Here is a 21,747-nt window from a genome sequence, read left to right as displayed (position 1 = left end):
TTATAAATATTCAATTATCTTTTTCATTTGGATTTTAGAGTAAACAAGTTTTTTTTTAAATAAATATCTTCTCCTATGAAACCCCTTGTATTTTACCCTTCAAAATGTTCCCACACTTAAGGACAAAACAGTTCTCTCTGGTCATATGTTAAGCCTAACAGTTGTCCCCTGTGCTCACAAATGTGAAGAGCAGCAGAGCTGGCTTTAAGTAGAATTTTATTTTTCTCTTCTACAAACTAGTATATATGAGACATATAGTTTTTTCTGACTTGTATGATTCATCCTCCAGTTGAAATTCTTGACCTAATTGTGTATTTTACTTCAAATGCTGCACTTGAACATCTTCAGGCCTGCATGGCCTTCATTGCTCCACTTCTGTCCCTCACCTTGTGCCGCAGATCCCCCAGACCAAGTAACCTGTACAGCGTAAGCCAACCACCTGGGTGTATTTCATCTGGCCGCCTTCTTTTCGTTGCCAGAGAAATAATTGTCATTATAGAGGATGTTTAAAGCACTGATCTTCAGAAGATGGCAAGATCCTAATGACTGAATTAGTGCTGCCCTCAGCTTCCTTCTCAATTCTACAATCTTCTTACAGGCTCCGACCAGATCTTCACCTCTTATGTTAGCAATGGCTTTTCTCACCTTTCTCCTTGCAATGTAGATGCTTTGATACTTTTGATGCCCCTCCGGTGTCTTTGCTGGGCTGGTGCCTCTGCCTTCAGCTGCTGAGTGTGGCCACCCCATCCCCAGCTGCCCCTCCCTTAAGGAGCTTCTGCCTGAGACTCAGGACCCACGTGCCTCCCCTGCAGTGGCTGCAGCCAAGAACTTGATGGAATGGAAAGGCAGACCCCCCCCAAGGCAGGGCCTTGGCAGATGGCACAGAGCCTCCCATAGGTCTATCTCACTCGCCAGGTTGCTCCTGCCTCATTTATTGCTTCCCTCGTCCCCATAGGTTTCTCCTGAGAACTCTCCCTCCACATGTTACTCACACAAGAATCCCCATCTCACCTCTGCTCCTAAGACAAGAAGGAAGAGCTAATTTCTGTGAGAGTGTTTGGTAACATTTTTATTCTAATTCTCATCCTTGCACTCTTTGTAATAATAATTAGTAGAGAAGTCAGAGTAGAGGTCTATGAGTAAGAAGAACTCACATTTGTTTTTAACTCATTCCATTGACATACACAAAAACACCTATGTAATTGATTTATGAATTGTGTCTCTGTGTGTTTGCTTGATATAATGTCCTCTTTCAGAAAGACATAGTTAAAGCAAGAAAATCACTCAGTAATTCTGTACAAGACTGTTCTACATAAATCCAGCCATATAAAATTTTAACCAATTATTCATACATTTTTCTTACTGGAGTTATGTCTTTCTATTTTTAAGAGAAACATTTTATTTCCTTTTTTAGCATGAAGATTGAACATTCTTTTGACTTGCTGAAGATATCTAAGTCCAAGGGAATTAATGATACTTATGATTATAGAGAATAAGATCCATGATGTAAGAAAATTCAAATAAAGCACATTAAAAATAAGAAAATAATCTCAATGCATTTTAATTAAATGAGTATTTACTGAGAACCTACTCTGTAGAAATACTCCTCTAGGTACCATGGAGAAAAGTTAATTAAGGTTCCTGACTCAAAAAATTTAAAATTCAGATCTACAGACAAATGCATAAAGTGAACTGTAAGTAATACAAGTAGGATAGGAACACTGGATACCAGGATACCAACATTCTAATACTGGAGAAAAGGGCTGCTAGAGACTTTGAACATATGACTTGATTGAGGGACCATGAACAAAATATTGGCCCTGTCACCCATAGGGGAAAGTCTTTGGTCCTGATGGGGTCGCACAGACTCCCACAGATGGCGCTGTTCTCTTTCTCTTCCTATCTTGAGTAGGCTCTGATGAGGTGGAGAGTGGAGGACATTTCTACTCACAAGTTTGTAAAATTAGGAGCAAAGGCATGTTTTCTTCTGACCTATCACTAAGTAACAAAGAACAGTGGGAACCTGGAAGGAAGTATGCATTGTGACACATATTTTCCAAAGAATATGTGCATATTATAGAAAGTCTCCTTCAGAGAAACATTCAGTCCCCTAATCTATGTCTAAATCCTGAGTTCTCTCCTGGACCCAGGAAACTCCATTTTTTAATACCTATGCCTCAGTTATTCTCTGAAGCCAATTTTGAGTAAAGTAGGCACTATTTTAGTTTTCTGAAACAGCATTTTAAACATATGGGAAAATAATTCATATTAACATCACTCCACTGTCTTGTATAAAAATATAGTCTATCTTTCTAAGGACTTGAGATCACCAAATTTTAGGGTATATGAATATCTGGTTTCCCAGCCAAGGAGAAAAGGAATTTGCTTTGTGCTCACTGGGAGACTTACATTCAGATAATCAGCTAGCCAGATTCTGAGAAACATTTTTCCTAAGTGTATAACTTCAATGAATACTTTCTATGCCAGGTCCTCAACAAAATTTACATTAGTATTTTGCCCTGTATGCAATTGTATTTTGGTAACATGATTGTTCTTGAAGTTATTGTGTGACAGTATACCTTGAAATGTGTTAAGTCTTGGGAAAAGAGTCTGTTTTAAAGCAGAGACTATGTAAATGCTATCTTTCCCATTCATTTATTAATATTGTAGGAAACAACGTTTTTGGCATCAAGGAACAAATTTCTTGGAAAATAGCTGTTGAGGGCCTTAAAACCATAAAAATCATTATGTTCTTAGATCATCTTTTTTCCATTTAAAAATAACTCTAGGACTATTACAGAAAGAAGACTAGAAAGCAAATTTATATTCTATTTTCATAATTCAAATAAATAAGGATAACCTTCAAAGGATACTAGGTATTCCACTGTAAATAGCATATCTGTAAAGTGAAATACATTAAGCTGGATCAGTTCAGAAGCTGAAAGTGATGTTTTATAACTCTGATACACAAAGACATCAAGCTGAGATGCTATCTTAGAGGAATGTCAAAGATCACAGGTGTTTCCATATCAGCCAGTCTATAAAGTCTGTAAAATACAATTTGTAAAACATCATACTCTCCAATGTTCCATTGCCCATGTCTTTAATATTCTTTTACATTTTCTATCCCATTTCTTTATAGAACGTATAAAGTAAGGGGAACTCTCTGTGCTTTTCAAGACAGATCAGGAAACATCTTTAAATAATTTGCCTAAAATTACATAGTGAAATTGTGAAATATTCAAGAGAGAGCTCTCAGTTATTCTTTGCATGTTTTTGCCTCCGATCATGACTGTTTAATGTTGTGTTATGATAGGTCCCTGGAATCAGAAAGATGTAGGTCTGAGTGCCCCAGGCACTATCATTTGCAGGCTGGATGACCTGGGTAAATTCTCTACTGTACACCTCTGCAGAAGCCCCTGGGCCCTGGATCCTGTGAGCAAGTTCCTCCTGTAGCTGACATGGGCTTGGTTATAGGGCAGCTTGGTGAGACCTGGGCACTTAGACACCCTGTGGTCAGTTCTGTTCCCTCCTTAGGAACGTAGTCTGTTAACCCCAGTGTCCTAGTCACACAGGATTATTGTTTCTTCATGGCTTTCATGCAGAAAAGGTGGGGAAGCAATAACTTAATGCTTCTTAAAGAGCATTATGTTTTTCCTTTGTTAGAAGAGCCTTATGATAGCCTTATTTCTGGAGATAGGCACAGTATGGCACAAAGAGTTTAAATAACTTGCTGCTAGGTGGAAGGATTAGTTCACTGGGAAAGGTGGATCTTGAGCCCACGTGATCTGATTCTGATTCAGAGCCCGAGCCCTTACCACCCTTTGTACTGCCACTCAGCTGACCCCATGTCACATGCTGACCATCTATAACATGAAAACCAAGAGAAACATAAACATGGAACTAGGTTGTGCCTTTGTAATTACCAGATAAGCATTAAAAAAAACGGTCTTGTGTCAAACGATAGGTGTCTTAGAGGCTAATTACCACTGGAGGGCCCCACTGAGCAGTCTTCACCAGGTCACCCTTCTGGGTATTCTAAACTAATCCCAGAATTTAGCAGGTTTTTACTAGCACAAGTGGTGACAAATAACACAGTGTCAAAGACACTCAACCTTTTGTGAAAATAATGGAAGTTTTTTTTTCTCCCAAGCAATTTTGAAGGAATTAATACCTGAAAGAGAAGGCTAATATTTCAACTAACAGGGTTTCAACATCTAGACTAAAATAGGACCTTCTTTGACATCGTCACTCAAAAATTAAAGAATCTATAAATTAGGAAAAAGTCAGTGTCAACAGTTCCCAGATCAAATTGAGCCTTGGAATCCTTATACCCTGGGTTGTCACAAATGTCCACACAAATACAGGTACTGGTCCCAGGAAGAAATTTCAACTGTGAAGCTGATAACAATGAAAGAAACATACATCGTCATCAAGTGAAAGCTCATATTTTATTCAAATATATGTTTTCTCTATACATGAGGGAAAAACCCCACACTTCTAGTGAAACTTAAAATACATGTAATTTTAAACCAGCAGTAGTTAATTCAACATAACATGAAAACAATATGAGAAAAGACAAATATTTAATTAACATGAAAACCAAGGACATGCATTTCCTTCAGTACTTTTTAAAAGTTGTTGTATAAGAATATTCATTCTACCTTAAAGTATGTACAAGTTACTGATAAATTACAAAAACTTATACCAGTGTTTAGTGCTGAGCAGATACTCAGGAAATTTTGGCTAATTGAATGGACTACAACCCATTTTGTTTTTGTCACTCACTAATTCATTGCCATTTCATCTGGCCCATCTGTCCTGTTCTTCAGTGAATTAGGTGCTGTCATACCTTATTTTTCCTTCTTTCTCCCCTCCCCACATTTTTCATATGCTTTCACTACCCTTTTTAACCTCACTTTTCTTATAGAATTCCATTACTAAAGAAGTCAACAAGTACAACTGTATGCTGATGCGCATGGATTTCTTGTGGTATTCTATAAATGCCTTCTGAGTATCTAGGGGATAAAATATCCCCCAAATGAAAAGGATTGTGACACAGAAACTTAAACTACAGAAACTTTAAATAAAACACACACACACAAGAAAGAAAGAAAACACTACCAATGTTTGTATCTTTTCAGGACACATTGTCATGTTCCTCATGGCCAGCGTCTCCGGGCCTGCGATGGGAGAAGCGGTGGTGCGACCTGAGGCTGATCCCCCTGCTGCACTCGCGCCTCTCTCAGTATGTGCCTGGGACGGATTTGTGTCGGTGAGTTTGTGTTACTGTGTTCTGACTGTCTGCTGATGGAAAATGAGACCTACAGTCAAACTTATAACTTGAGTGTAATGATTATGATTCCTACCTTCAGCACATCTCTATTAGTAGGAGGAAGAACTACAAAAGAGTTAGAATACAGTAAGCCGCTTACAAATCTGACGGTGAACATCCTTAGCTAAAACCCAGCCTCTATTCCTAAATTATCATAATGGATTCAGTGCTGGTTTTATTGTTTTGTTTTTTATTTCGTGTGTTAGTTCAGTAAGTTGTTTTTCTCTCAAGGAAATGGTAGATTTCAGTGAAATAGCAAAATTTATTTTCTCATAGTTGATAGACTCAATTTTTCTCTTTTTATCCTGGTCAGTTTTACTAAGGGATTATAAATTTTATCAGTTTGTTTTTTCAAAGGACTAATTTTGGACTTTGTTGAAGCTCTTCATATGTGCATACATTACAAATCATGAGTTTCTGTTTCTTGTTTCCATTCCTTAAATTCTCTGGCTTGACTTTTTGTACTTAGAGTTTTTTGAGATGGAAGTTCTAGGGGTCCAGAAATGTTTCTGTAAAGCGTTTTAGGCTCTGCAGGCCCTAATGTCTCTGCCAGAACTATTGAACTATTGAACTCTGCTTTTGTATCTTGAAAACAGGCATAGACAATGTATAAATGAATGTGCAGGACTCTTTTCTAATAATAATTTATGAAACAGGCTGAATTTGGCCCATAGACAATAGTTTGTCAAGCCCTAGTTTGGTCATTAATTTTTCAGACTTTCTTTCCTAATATATGTAATCAGAGCTACATATTTCCATCAAAGTCTGCTTTAGCAGTACCCACAGTTTTACTATTACATCTTGATTTATTTATAGAATTTTTGAGTATTTCACTGTGTATAGTTTTACAAAGGAAGTGGTTGCTCTAGCTACTACAATATGTGTACATATCTTATCACGCTACTGTTGTTAATGACTTACCACTTTGAATGAAATACAGAAACATTATTTCCATTTAGGCCCTTTTATCTTGTCCACCTGGTAAATGAAATTATTTTAATTTCCTATATATACATCAAGAATTGTATCAAGTGGTATTATGATTTATGATTCAATCATCAGAAGTGGTTTAAAAAGCTCATAGAAAGAACAATAATCTATTATATTTAACCCAAGGCTTTCATAGCCCAACATTCTTTCTTCTCGAAGTTCCAAGCCTTCTGTTAACATTTCTATTCTATTTAGAGGATATATTTTAGCCATTCTTTAAAGGTGAATTTGCTAATATCAAATTCTCTTGGTTTTCCTTTGTCTGAGAATATCTTTATTTTATTCTTAAGGATCATTTTCCTGGATATAGAATTTGGAGTTGACAGTTCTTTTCTTGTGCCTGAAAAATATTGTCCCACTGCCTTTGAATCTCCACACTCACTCATAAAAAAAACGTTTTGCTTTGTTTTGTTTTGTTTTAATTTTCTTCCCTTCTTTAGTTTTCAGAAGTTTAATTATGCTGTTCCTTGGCACGGATTTCTTTGGATTTATTCTCCCTGGGCTTCACTTAGCTTCTTAAATCTAAAAGTTTATGACTTTCACCAAATGACGGAAGTTTTTGGCCACTGTGCTTTCAAATACTTTGCCAATACATTCTTTCTTCTCTTCTTCTGGCACTTTGTTGATACAAATGCTGGCATTTGTATTCTTGTTCCACAGATCCCTGAAAATGTATTCTTTTTTTAAAAACCACTTTTCTGTCTGTTATGCAGACAGTAAGTTATATTGATCTGTCTTCAAGATTTTTTATTCTAGCGTCTGTCATTTCTACTCTGCCACTGAGCCCATTCAGCATTTTACTTTTTTTGTTGTTGATGTGTTTTTCAGTTCTATCATGTCCACTTGGTTCTCTTTTATAACCTGTCTTTATATTTTTTGCTAAAAATTCTCTTTTTTTCATTTGTTTTAAGAGCATTTGTAATTACTTGAAGTATTTTTATGATGGCAACTTAAAATCTTCATCAGACAATCTCAGTACCTTGTTCTCCTCAGCACTGGTGTCTTTGGATTGTCTCCTCTCTTTCAAGTTGGCATTGGTAAAATAAGTGACTTTTTAAATTTCCTTTTGGACTTTCTGGATATTAAATTACAGGACTCTGGGTTGTAATCTTCTTTTCTTAGCAGGCAATCCCTTTGTGGAGGTGAAGTGTGAGACTGGATGGGTGTGTGTGTCAAGTTGCCTGCTGACACCATCCCAGAAGCAGTGGAATGCCCACTGACACTGCCTCTCGGCAGATGGCTAGGGTGTAAGGTGGCCCACCTCTCAGGCCCACCTACCGAATCCTGGTGGCAGGCAGAGGCCAGCTCCATCACCTCAGGGCCTTTGAATGGGGTGTCAGCTCGGTTCCCTGCTGCCTCCTGGAGGGTGGATGGGCAGGGCTGATGCCCACTGCTTTGTTGTTACAGGAGGTGGTAGAAGCTCAGTTTTCCATGGCGAGATCCTGCTTACGGGGGGTGGAGTGTGGAGGGAGAACTGGAGGCAACCAGCCACACCTGTCACCCCCTTACTCCTCCTTGGTGAGGACAGTGGGTAGACGCTGAACTCCCTGCTCCGCCGTGGCGGTCAGCATGGGCGAGGCAGAGCACTGACCAGCCCCACTTCCTACCACCTCCCTCAGCCTCATTGCTGGGGTTGGGTACGGAGGCTCAGCTCTCTCCTGGACCCCACTGACTCTATCCTGTGTAGAACTGGAGTGCTGCCTGCTTCTTTCAGGTAGGGGATAGAAGATCAGCTTCCTGCGTGGCCCTTCAAACACCACCAGGTGGTGGAATCAGGATGGGTGGGAGACCAGTTCCCCATTCAGCTTGCTGAAACCTTAGGGAGAGGGACAGTGATTCCATTGACATTTGATGGGACTAGAGAAAGTTGTCAAAAAGGTCAAATACTTTTAGACTACTGATTTCCTAGGCCTTTAGCAAGGTAGAATGGGTTTTCTATGGAGCCTTGTTTTGTCTTGCTATTGGTGGTCCTGGGATTGGAGGCTTCTAGAACACTGCCTAAGATACTTCGGAGGCAGGCAGAAAACCCAGGGCACTTGCTACTTTGTCATTTCTTAAGTCCAAAGTCCCTAGGCAATCAACATTATTATCTTACCCTTCAGGGACGGCCTGTTTTTGTTGTTGGGTTATGTCCAAGGTTCTTTAGTTGTATGAGGGAGAATTTGGGAGGAACGGGGCTAGAACTGGGCTAAAATTGGGTATCCATAAGAACAGATATTAACATCTTTTTTTAGTATTCATTTAAGGATATTTTCTAATTTGGGTTATAATTACTTATTTGACACAAAGACTATTTAAAAGTGAATTGCAAAGTTTCAGAATATTTTTGGATTTTCTAATTATCTCTTCTGTTACTAAGGACAGTTTCATGCTGAACGATTTAAATCCTTTGATTGTTGAGATTTAATTTGATCCAGTATATGAATAACTGGCAAATGTTATATATGCATTTGAAAGACTGCATTGCCATTTTCCTTTAGTGCAGTGTTCTATATATTTATATAAAAAGGTCATATTTCTCATTAAGGGGTTCAGATCCTCTTCATCACCAATGATATTTTTGCCTGATAATTTTATCAGATATTGAAAGGTGTATTAATATCTCCCACTATGATGGCTGTATCTATTTTGTGATACTCCTTTTAGTGTGTCAGTATTTGCTGTATATATATATATATAATTCTGCATTCTTAGACACAAGCTGATTTAGAATTTTTATAACCTCTGATGCATGACCTTTTATCATTATGAAATGTTCTGTAGTTTGGAATTGCTTCTTGCCTTCAAGAATTGCACATGATATCTATTGGTTAATATTTACATTGTATATTTTATCCATTTATTTTCAACTTTTCTTTGTCCTACTTCTATAAAATGTGTCTCTTCAGAGCTGTATATATATTTGGTTTTTTTTCCTTCTTTTATCCAAAGTAACAATCTTAGTCTTTTAATTGGATCATTAATTCTAGTAAATTTTAATGTAATTACTGGTATATTTGGGACTATATCTGATGTTCTAGTATTTATTCTCTATTCAGTACTCTATCTTTTTTATGATTAAATGTTTTATCTCTATGTAACTGTAGATTCTCATATAGTTGTAAAAAATACTACAGAGAGATTCCATTGACCCTTTATCCATTTTCCCAGGGGGTATCACCATGCAAAACTACAATACAATGCCACATTCAGGAAACTGATGTTGTTAAATCTACTACTCATTCAGATTTCACATGTGTGAGTGTGTGTGTGCGTGTGTTCAGTTCTACAGAACTTTGTCGCACGTTCGTTTCCTGTGTCCACTAACACAGCCACGATGCGCAGTTCCATCCTCACAAAGACCTCCTGTTGCCCTTCCATAGCCATGGCCTACCATGTCCCCAACCTGTGACAACAGACTGATCTGTTCTTCTTGGCAATTTGGTCATTTTAAGAATGTTATACAAATGGACACCTACATCATGTAACCTCATAGGATTGCATTCTCTCACTCAGCATAATTCTCTGCTAAACCTTCCAAGGTGTTGCATTTTCCAGTTCATTTTTATTTCTGATATTGTTCCATTGTATAGACGTAGCACATTTTAAAAATTTGCCCTTTGAAAGACATTTGGGTTGTTCCAGTTTTGGGCTATTCTAAATATTTATGCATACATTATTGTGTCGACATACATTCATTTCTTTGGGCAAGTGCTCAAGAGCTTAATTACTGAGTTGTCTGATAATAGCACATTTAATTTTTAAAGAAACAAGTAAACTGTTCTTAGAGTGGCTGTATAATTTTACAGTCCCAACAGCAGTGTATAAATGATCCAGTTTCTGTATATTTTTGCCAGTATTTGGTGTGTTGTTGCTATCTTTTATTTTAGCATTGTGATAGGTATGTAGCAATATAAGACTGTGACCTGAATTTGCATATCCTAATGTATTGAACATCTTTTCATGTGCTTATTTGTCACATGAAATCTTTGGTGAAATGTCTCTTTGTCTCTTGATCATTTTGTGATTGACTTTTTGTTTTTTATTTACTGTTGAGCTTTGAATTTTGTATATTTCAAGAAAATGTCCTTTTGTCTCAACACACCAGTTTTTTATATTCTCCTTTTTTTAAAACTTTTTATGATAGTTGAATGATTTTATTGTTAAATATTCCTTCTATAATATTGCTACATATACATTCTTTTATTCTGGTTATTGCCTAAATATTACTCCTTATGTCTCAGCCCTTTCAGACTGCTATAACAAAATAACACAGTCTGAGTGGATAAACAACAGTAATTTACTTCATAGTTCTTGATGCTAGAAGATCAAGGCACCAGCACAGTCAAACTCTTTGATGAGGACTGTCTTCCTGAGTCATATCTACTGTCTTCTCCCTGTGTCCTCACAGGGTGGAAGGGGCCAGGTTCTCCCTGAGGTCTCTCTAATAAAATAGTAATCCCATTCATTAGAGCTCTACGCTCATGGCTTAAGCATCTCTCAAAGGCCCCACCTCCTACTACCATCACACTGGTGTTTATGCTGTCTACATATGAATCTGAGGGGGACACAAACATTAAGACCATAACACCATATATACATGATTTATTACAGTTTAATATAATTTATTGATTTTACTTCTTACAACAAAGCTAGAGACTTAGAACACTTTAATTTCTTTTCTGTCTGGGTGTATTTCTGATATGATTAGAATTATATATATTTAAAAATTCATCAAGATGTATATTCTTTTCACATAAGTATTTATTTAAATGTATCTTCTCTTTCTCTTTATTTCTTTCTTTTGGTTCTATTTTCCATCCTCCTTAAGAACTCTCTGGATATTTCCATTAATGATATTTTCTTAAAACATGTATGTTTGTGTTTTGTTTTGCTTTTACTTAAAAAAAAATTATGCAGATACATAATGCAAAAGTCTTTAGCTAAGTCAGTTTATGATAAAAAAGAAATCCTTTGCGTTTGTCCAAATGACTATACATTTTTATTTTTATGACATCTCAACACATCAACAACTTTTATCGATTGAATTAATTACACTAAATAAATATTACAGTAATAAGAAGTTATAAGTATAGCACTGCTCAGAGTGGACTGCATAGCAATTCAGAGTCGAGAGCTAATTTATTGTGCACTTGTTCATTCAATAAACAATGATTTAATATCTATAATTGGAAGGCATTGTGTTTGGTTCTTTCCCTGAAGGAACTCACAGGGCAGTGAGGGAAAAAAAAGGAAAGTATAAATTACTAATTCATGAGGACAAATACAGAAAATTGTTTACTTGGTTCCAAATCGAGGATTTTACTTGGTAGTGGGTTTTGCCCAAGGCCCATGATTTTAATTTCAATGATTTAATACTTCTCATATGGAATTCCAACAGAGCTGTTACAGTCATATACTATTCTGCATATATAAATTAAAGCATCACAGTATTTTTTTTTTAGTGTGAGATAGTTTATGTTCATCATATGGCACTGACCGTGATTTAGAAATATGTATTTCAATGCTGAAGGGTTATAATGCTGCAGGACATTACAGTGTCAGGGTATTAGAATGGGGCATAGAAGTTGGGGGGACTTTGACTGTTTTTTTTTATTTCTAAGCTTTATTTTCCTTATGTAGAAAAAAAGGATATGAGGATGTCTATTGTTGAGTGTATAATATATATATATATATAATTATAAATATGTATTATATATGTGTGTGTGTGTGTGTGTGTGTGTGTGTGTGTGTATTTTAGTTTTAGAAACATCGTTATTTATCTCTGTATGTCCAGTGGTTATCAGGCTTTATGGCCCAAAAGCACCCAATAAATATTAATTAAATGAGTTTTTTTGAGGCAGAATGCCATCTCTCTGGTTCTTTTTTTGAGTAGAGTATCATCTATTGCATGCTTCTCAAGTACTCTGAAAATCAACAGTACTGAAATAAAGTCTACTGATTTGTGCTGTTATTTTGGAAAATTCCAGTGATAGCACAATTCCCAGTGCCCTTCCAAGAGTGCTTAGCCTTTTTCTGCTGAGGTGTGAGGATATGTGGGCAGCTATGGATGAAGTTTCACATCTGAACAGTATGAAAGAGTGGTGGCTGTGAAAAATGTGCTGTTATCAAGAGTCTTATCAAAAGGGTGTCTAATGACAGAACAGACTATGACCCTGGCTTATAATAAGTACTCAATTTTTGTTGCTCATTGAAGGATTGGACTTTTAGGAATGTATATTTTACAGGATCTGAGGAGGAAGCAGAATCAGTGATTGTATGAAATAGGAAGAAACAAGTAAGTAGGAAAAGGCACTGACCCTGACCGGAGACACCAGGGTTGTAAGGGCAGAAGAGGGCTTGATCAGATCAACTACAGAAAAGAAATACCGAGAGGACTGAGAAAGTGGTTAGTTTTGAGGTGAATTTGGGTAGAGTAATTGCTGCAGTGAATTAGCTGAGAAATGTTTTGCTGCAAGGATCCTGGCAGGAAAGAAAAGGAAACCAAGTGTAGGAACCTGCTACTTGTAATGTGATGGGACAGAAGGGACGCCACATTCAAGGCACATCACGCCACGGGTGTGGAGGGGAAGGAGAGGCCAGGGGAGGAGCAGCTTCCCTTCATGGGGGTCCTACACCCTGGCTCTTCCATCTCTGTCTTCTTACATGTGGTCCAAGCATGCAGCTCCTGAGTGGGTCAACTGATTGGTGTTTTCCATTTACTCAGTAGGCCAGTAAGTCCACAAGGCCTGTGCTCCATGTAAACCAAGAACAGTCAATATTTTCAAAAAAATATTTAATTATACAGCATTAAACCCTACTTGGCTTCACCTACTCCACAATCTGTGGCAAGTGTGTCTTTTTCTAGCATGGTCTTCATATATACTCTGCCTGTTCCACATTGTTGTATCACAGACTAGCTCCCTTACATGGAGGACAAGGAGAGGCCAAAGAAAGGGGAAGACCACTCTAGTTGGTAGATGGCAGATGGAATAAGCAAGGGAACTTATTCACAAGGCTCGTCTTGGGTAGTCACAAGACCAGTAGATGTCTGCCCCCACCTGCCAGAATCTTAACGTTTATGGAGAGGCCTTACCTGGGCTCAGTCACATATACCGTCCAGATGGTCTCAGCACCGCCTTCCTCTCTCAGGGCTGCATCCTTGCAACAGCTCCCACTCTGTCCTATTTTGGAGGACAGACAGCTTTTCTCATTAGAGACATTCAGTGCTCTATAAAGACAGGCTTTGTCAGCTGTCATTCAAAGCTTGTTGGGTGAGGTTAGTAAGGAGTTCTATGTGCACTGTTATGTCCTCCAGGCCAAAGGAGGGGACAAACATGGTGGCCAAATGATTTTACCAGTGAAAAACAGAATGTGCCCACATAGCCTTGAGGAGAGGGAGTTTGGCAGCTTTAAGAACCTCACCTGGTTATCCATACCACACATGTTGGCCAGGGAAGAAAGCAATGTCCAATGTAAGGAGATGGAGTAAGTAGGTGTGGGATACGCCAGCTAGTCCCCCACCTTCTACCTTCTTCAATGGTACATGTTCCATCCCAGGTATAATGCCTTTCCATGGGTCTTGCTTGCAGCAGGACAATGGGATCCCAGTGGAGACTGACTAATTCCCCTCACCCAGGGGTGTGATGTAACTCACCATCGGGTGGGACAACCCCCTGCACATTCTAGCAGATAATTCCTTTCCAGCCATGGTGGAGCTTGATGCTCTCAACAGCATAGCATGTGGGTCCACAGTGAGAGCTGGGGCGGTGGCTGTTTTCCACAGTCTCCATGTCTTTACAGTACTGGGTATTTTGGTAGTGTCCCCAGTCTGGCATGTGGAACAATGAACCCTGCTTGTTGATCATTCAAATGTGTCAAGGCCTGGGGCATTACTTCAGTTTTCCTGAGCAAGGTGGTTTTACCTGTCAGTAACTTAATCTGCTGTTTCAGTATTATTCCATTCTTCCTTTCCACTAACCCTGCTGCTTGTGGGTCATAGGGGAAATGGAATCTCCATTCAACATTATGTGCTTTTTCCCAGTATTGCTCATCATGATCTCCGAAATATGATCCCTGGTCATTGTCTATTTGACAAAAGTATCCATACATGGTGTTTAGCTTCTCTAATCCCCTGTGACAGCAGCCTAGTTTGCTCAGAAACAAAAAAAGCTTGGTTAGGCTAGATGTAGTGTCCACACAGACCAAAACATAGAACCCTCTCGGGGAGGAAGGCGGTCAATATAAGTGATTTGCTAATCCCTTACCAGTTAGGAATGGCAGTGAATGGCCGAACTCTTTGGCAGCTGCCCTGGGTATTGTTTAGCACACACATAACATGATGTTACTGAATTAACCAAGTCATTTGTACTTCAAGGGTAATCTGGCATCCTGGGCAATATGCCATCCCACCCAGACACATAGTGGTTGCTCTTGCTGTCCACCCCATCAGCTGTATCTATGGAACGGTCCGTTGTTAGGCCTCATTCCTGGACTAGAGTATAAGCTTCGTAATTGTCTGAGTGTGCCAGGGAACAGAAGACAGTGAGGGTGCCTCAAGTGCTTACAGGCAAACCCAAATGTCTTTCTACCTATCCTGACTCGACAAGGACTTATTTGTGATCATCCACTGCTCAGCTTCCCATTCCAAGCCTGGGTTCCTTCCTGTAGGACATCCCAAGTGTGCATACAAAGGGTTAACAGCCAGGGCTCCTAAGGGATCAGCAGCTAGACTCCTCTGAGTTCAGCCCACTGCCCACTGTAGGTTGTTCCTCTTTCCAGCCTTGGGTATACGAGGAATTAGCAGGAATTTTCCCCAGAACCCTCTTTACAGGACATAGGGGCTGCCATAGGAATAGGGGTGGGGGCAGCTGGAGCATCTCCATGCTCTACAAGGCCTCATAGCATCTGCATTTCTAGAGACAGTGGCTCTGGACAGGGTACTCCCCTGCTGCAGGAGGGAGATGCCACGTAGTCAAAATGTGGGTTGGAGTCAACCCACCTATTAACCCACCCCTTGATAGGAAGGTAAAATATTATTGTGATATGATGCTCCTTCCTGAAAGGCTATATCTGAAGTGCTATATACACTGAAGAAGTGATTGCTCTATGGGGGTATATCACATTTCCATTCCCTTCTAGAGCTGGGACCAAAATCCAGGGGTGTTCTCTCCTTTGCTTGTCTCAGCCATACCTTCTGGAGTCATGGACACATCTAACTCGAATGGGAGCCCTGCTTGGGAAATGCTCAGAGCACTCATCTGTGTTCCTAGTATCTTTGTCTTCTCAAAGGCCATTTGCTGCTCTAATCCCACTCCCATATATATCCTTTCTTTACCAAGCAGTGTAAGGAGCAAAGAAATTGTGCCGGATGGGGAATAGAAGTCCTCCAAAACCCCCAAGTCCCTACAAAGGCTTACACCTCTTTCACCTTCTTAGGGGGTTGGATAGGCTTGTACCTCATCAATCACTGCTTCTATAATGACTAACACCTCACCCAGACAGACTCCCAGACTCCTTATGGCAGCGTCTGGACCTTTAATTTTCTGTGGATGCACTGCCCATGCTCTCCATTGCAGATGCTCCAGCTAAGTCTGTAGAATGTCCTGCAGCAGAGACACATCTACACGTTAATGCTTTACCATCAGTGCAAAGGGCCCATTTACTGATGCGGGGAAAGAGAAAAAGGGGCGGATCTCAGGTCTACATCCCATGACACACTGTGGGGCTCTGCAGGTAGCCTTGGGAAGCACCTCAAAGGTCCACTGTTGCCTCTCCCAAATTGATCTTCATTATCAGAAACCTGTACTTGTCAGTCTTTCCGTGAATCTCCTTGAAAATGAGGCATTTTTACAAGAACACTTTGGCAAAAGCATCGAAGTAAAATAATAACTATCTGTAAATGGCCAAAGACTCAAAAATGGCCATAGTTAAAAATCTGATGAGAGTTTATTATACTGCAATTTACAAGGAAATTTGGCTATTTCTATGACACATTTTAAAACATGATGGATAAAACTATACAGGACATAACAGATTTTAGAAATTGCATACAAATACACCTAAAAGAAGGTTTAACATTGCATCATTTTTACTGGGGTATTATTGACATACATTATATTAGTTTTAGGTGTTCAAAACAGTGATTCAACACTTATATACATAAGAAATGATCACCGTAATGAAACTAGAAACCCTGCCACCATGCATAGTTGTTAGAACGTTATTAACTAAATTCCCTATTCTATGTGTTACATCCCCATAACTATTTACTTTATAACTAGGAGTTTATACTTTTAATCCCCTTCACCTATTTCACTCTCACTCGTGTTCATTTCAGTTTTATGTCATTTCATATTTGACCAGTTACAATACTGTCCTAACTGGTCTAAGAGGACCGCTCCCTCCACAAATCTGACCTGTATGCAGAGGTCAGCAGGGTTTCTCCGTGGACTTAAACACCCTTGCGTGACACACAAAGTCCTCTTACTCTGAGCCTGTTGCTTTTCCATGATGATATCCCACACTCCCCCTGGATGTGCCAATCCAGCCACTCCAAGTGTGTATACATTAGTCTCCACAACTTTTGCTCCGTGTGCTTGGAATGCCTCCTGTCTCTGCCTTTTCCTATTCACTCCTCACACATATAACATTTTCCTACATATCTCTTCATGTGGTATAAAATCCACAGTGAATCTAAACCCAAATTATTACCTGTGTTAATACTGAAAATTATTTATGAATTTTCATAGTGAGGTGAATATTTTTCATACCAAGGAAAACCAAGTTTGTATTTTAAATGAATAAACCTACACTGAAATTCAGCAACTTTTGAGAAATAATTTTCATTGTCAGAGTAATGATTAAGGATCCTTAGAAACATACTTAAAATATTGACTAAGGAGTAGAAAAAATAATCTGAATTTAAAACTTCAGATCATCTAACTCTTCAATTTTGTAACTTTTTTTGGCAAATGTGTGTGTGTGTGTGTGTGTGTGTGTGTGTGTGTACTAAGAATAATAATTTTGACTGAATATCTTCAAACCATTGTAAATACTATTAAAGTTTAATGTCTCACAATTCTAAATCAATGGGTAATGGAGTCTATTGATATGGAAATTATACCATCAAGTAAGATGAAACAAATAAAATTTTTTACTATTATTATTTCCAAAGAATTACATTTTCTAAACAGTACAAATAAAAACAAAAGCACCTCAGTTCATCCCAAGTGCTCCATGAAAGAATAAGAGACATTCTTACTAAACACTTCAAACATTGCAATCAAGACCACGTTAATGGATTATTCAGAAGAAAACTGTTCAGAGCTCCAGTTATTTGTGAAAGTATTTGGATCTTGTCATTTACTCTATAAATACTTGTTAAAGCTGTAAAGCACATTATTACATTTTCCTATACGGAATGTTGAGGCACATCTAAATGGAGTAATTTGCCAGTACTCTCATTTATCCAATTGTAAAGGCAGAAATATACTCAGACTGAAATCTTTATGATCAGCCTTATTTTATAACAGGCCATATGTGACAAAGAAACTGTTCAAATACTTCACTTACATTCATGGAAGGGTTTCCATTAAATCAACCTTTGAAACAGAATGTCAAAAGTGATGTATATTCATATATAAGCCTGGGTTTAGAAAAGAATAGTCACTCAGAATTATTCCATATAGGGACTACGTAAAATATACGATTACATAGATTTCAGATTTCAAATCTATGTGTTTTAATCAGCTAAAAATATCAAGCAGTCATGATTAATTTAAGGCACAGAGGACAAATATGTTCAAGACATGCTTTAATTCATGGTACATGAAGCAAAGGTTATGATAATCAGAGAGCGGAAACAAATGTATATTACTAAACTCAAATTAGCTCTCATTTTCCATGGATGGTTGAGCTTCTGTCTGTATATTTTAAATGTCTTGCTCACTGCTGAATATCAAAATTAAAGCTTACAAAGTCATGTGAAGTTGTAATACTCTTGCTATTATACATATTTTTTGTCATAAATTCAAAAGAATGTTATTTCATAGCGACAGACAGTAGTTGTACCTCTTAGATGTTTTCATGTGTTTTTAAGATAAAACAAATAATTATATTTGAACACTTCCCTGCTATCAGTTGAAAGTGGTCAAGGATATGAAAGTAAATTTCTCAAAAACGTTAATTTGGATGCAGAGTGCCTTAGAACTGAAAGGCTTTACCGCGTGCCCGGCTCTGAGGCACAGACTGCTCTTCCGAGAAGGGAGTGGGGACACAGGCTTAATGATGACGTTGAGCCAGACATATGCTCTGTGGCTGACTTTACGGAAGTGAAAACATGTATAATATCTACAAATACCTAGTTGTAAAGCTCAGAGAAGACAGTAAGTGCATGAACTTAAAGGAAAATATATAAATGTATGCAGTTTACATAGCCTTTAAGTAATGAACTACAGAACTTCGCCATTGCTTTGTAATTCACTGGGATTTAAATATAATGTGTGCATTTTCTAAAGTGTATCCTATTGGACAACAAGGCAATTCTCAAGCATGAGGCATTCCATTTAATGTGGGGTTTCTATCTATACTTGTCCATTAAGCTTATTTCTAAAAGTGCAAGAACTTGATAAAGAAAAAAAAAGTAAATCTTTAAAGCCATAGGGAGCCACTTAAGATTCTCTAGCACTTTGGTAAACAATTTAGGATGGCATAATCTACTTTTCTCTAACAAACAATAAAAAATCAACAGAAGGCCATAGGGATATTTAGACTGGCTATTGCATTTTAAATAAAAGTTGGTTGTTAACAAAATGTATAACATTCACATAAATTTAGACCATGAAAATTCAGATTTAAAGGTGAGCAATGAATTTCTTGTCCCAAACTGTCTTTGAGAAGATGAATAAGCTGAGATTGAAAGTGGTTAAACAACTGACAAAATGCTGCCGGTTATGACATAAAGTGCTATTTATATGATGTTTAATATTTGTATGATTTTTTTAATCTTTCCAATATAAATCAGAAAATGTATTGAAAAAAAATTCAACAGGAGATGTTTGTAGCCAGACTAATAGATAGACTTCTATGTATAATTTTATGGTAAACTGGGAAAAGAACCTTTCTAAAATTTCTTACACTTCCATTTACATAATACCTCTCAAAGGTGCTCCAAATTTATCTGCATTTCAAGATTTTGTCTAATATTTGAAATTGTATGTTGTCTGGGTTCATCTTTAGTGTTCCATCTAAACACAGAAATATTCATAAAGAGAAGTAAGCAAATGTGAATTGGAAGCTGTATTCATATTGTGTGAAGGAAGAGCTATCAACAGATATTTCAAGTTGCAAATAGGTAAATGAGATGATGTTTTGATCTGATCTGTTCTGACATATCTGCAGGCAGAATGCTTTTCAAGTCATTGCTGTGGATGGGGTCTGCAGTGGGATCATTCAGTGCCTATCTGGTGAAGAATGTATTGACTGGCTACAAGCAATAGCAACTAATATTTCAAACCTCACAAAGCACAATGTAAGTAGTGATTCAAGAAATACTTGGAGTTATGCAGCCTTGGTAAATTCAGTATATATGTAATTTTGCATCAACTTTCTGGGGTTGATCTAAGAATGAGCCATTTTTTTTTCCGACATGAAAGCTATTCTGGAAAACTTACCTAAGGGCAATCATTTTATCTTGAGAGTTTAGCCTGATTTATCACTTCAAGAATACTTTCACATATACATTTCCATTCACAAACATAAACATCTACATTAGTTAAATAAGTAGAAATAAATATTTAGCATGTAATCCCTAATGTGTATATATATGTAAAGTCATTCTGGACTAAAGCAGTACTGAATTCAGAAAGCATTATTGATATTCCTTTAATGATCTTAGAATTGCAGCTGGAAATGTTTGCCGTGCTGGGAGAGGAGAGTGACAGGAGTCAGCGTGGAGCTGGAAGCTCTCACCTGAGGCTGTGCTGGCACAAGAATAGTTAGATGTCATCGTGGGGCCCAGAAATCAAACCTTAGAGCCATGTCTACGTTGCTAGGAAAGGTTTCTCAACTTTTTCTCCTCCTGCTCTAGGCTTTTCTTTTTTCCCCAGTCTGTTTCTTTATTATCTCTATCTTCTCATTATCACTATTCTTTAATAACCAAATCAAATCGTTTCTCCCCCTTACTTCTAGGGGAAGTATAGTGTAACAAAATATGCAAAACCATAAACCATATTGAGTTTTGATGTAGGTCATTAAGGATTATTTGATATCAGTTAAAGTTTATTCTATTTTGAAAAATACTAAATATCATCTATGCCTGTGTCAAACTCTCTTCTGCCCACAATTCTTATATGCCTTGTTGGAGCGTTTAAGAAATCCCAAGGAAAGTTCAGAGGTCTAACATGTAAATGGTCTAGCAGAAATATGTAAGTCTTTCACCAATTCATGAACATTCATGCAAATAGGTAAATGAGATGATGTTTTGATCTGATCTGTTCTGACATATCTGCAAGCAGAATGCTTTTCAAGTCATTGCTCTCCTCACATATATGACCCTCCAGACATAAACATCTTTGCTTCCAAATCTAAGTAAGAGTGTAGCAAATATTTCTTCTTAAAATGAGAAGGACCAGCAGCCACTAAACACAGCAGTGCCATCATAAATGGCTATGCCCCCATCTCCTAAGGGGATGTGGAAGTGGATGTCCGGAAATGAAATTGATAGACATGGGTATGTACTTGTTCCACATTTCCTGGTAATGCAAACGTTTTCCAATTGGCTGTGTAATTTACTCTCTACTCAGTAGCTGACCATTCTCTTTTCACAGATCACCTCAACTCTTGGTGTCACCAGTCTTTTTAATTTTTGGTTATTTGGTATGTGTGAAATTATATTGCATTGTGGTATTAATAAAGGCAGATGACTTTTTTCCAAAAAGTGGTGCCAGATTGGTACAAATACACCAAGACTTAACTGGGAACCTCAACTAACAAGGAGGCCTAGTTTGGACAATAGTGATCCCCAAAACCCAGTCTTTGCTAATCTGGTTGTGTCATCATATTAAAGTCATAGAAGATGGCGAGAGTTTTCAGACTGGCAAGGACAAAAACACCAAAGTACAGTACTTCTCTAAGGAGCATTCCTCTCCCTCTCATGCTTTACCTACATTTTAGGGCTGTTTCTAGGATTAAAGAAATCAGAAAAATACCTCATGAAAGTATTGCCTCTTATTTCATCACATGCAATAATTAGAGTCCTAAAAATGAGCTATGATCCTATATTTATATAAAAAATTAGAAGAACAGAAAGTTAAATTTTAAATTCAAAGTTTTTTTCTATTTATCTACATCCAAATTTGCATTGACCCCAAATAATCCTAGGAATACTCTTATGAAAACTATGTTTCCTTGGAAGATATGTTCAGCTAGAATGCTGTGACCCA

General features: G+C 37.8%; 1 long non-coding RNA gene across 1 annotated transcript in view; it reads left to right on the top strand.

Annotated features, from left to right (window-relative positions):
- The window catches only part of LOC140845264 (uncharacterized), a 31,897-nt gene extending 10,698 nt beyond the window's left edge, over positions 1-21,199 (top strand). The window contains exons 3-4 of the long non-coding RNA XR_012124076.1: positions 5,145-5,275; positions 19,706-21,199. This is a non-coding gene — a long non-coding RNA (uncharacterized lncRNA). The remainder of the gene's footprint in view (positions 1-5,144; positions 5,276-19,705) is intronic.
- Positions 21,200-21,747: the final 548 nt, after the last annotated feature.

The sequence above is a fragment of the Manis javanica genome, chromosome 2 (genome assembly GCF_040802235.1).
Source record: "Manis javanica isolate MJ-LG chromosome 2, MJ_LKY, whole genome shotgun sequence".
In the NCBI taxonomy this organism is placed as follows: Eukaryota; Metazoa; Chordata; class Mammalia; order Pholidota; family Manidae; genus Manis; species Manis javanica.
The sequence above is the reverse complement of the archived record's forward strand: the minus strand, read 5'-3'. Positions and strand labels throughout refer to the sequence as shown.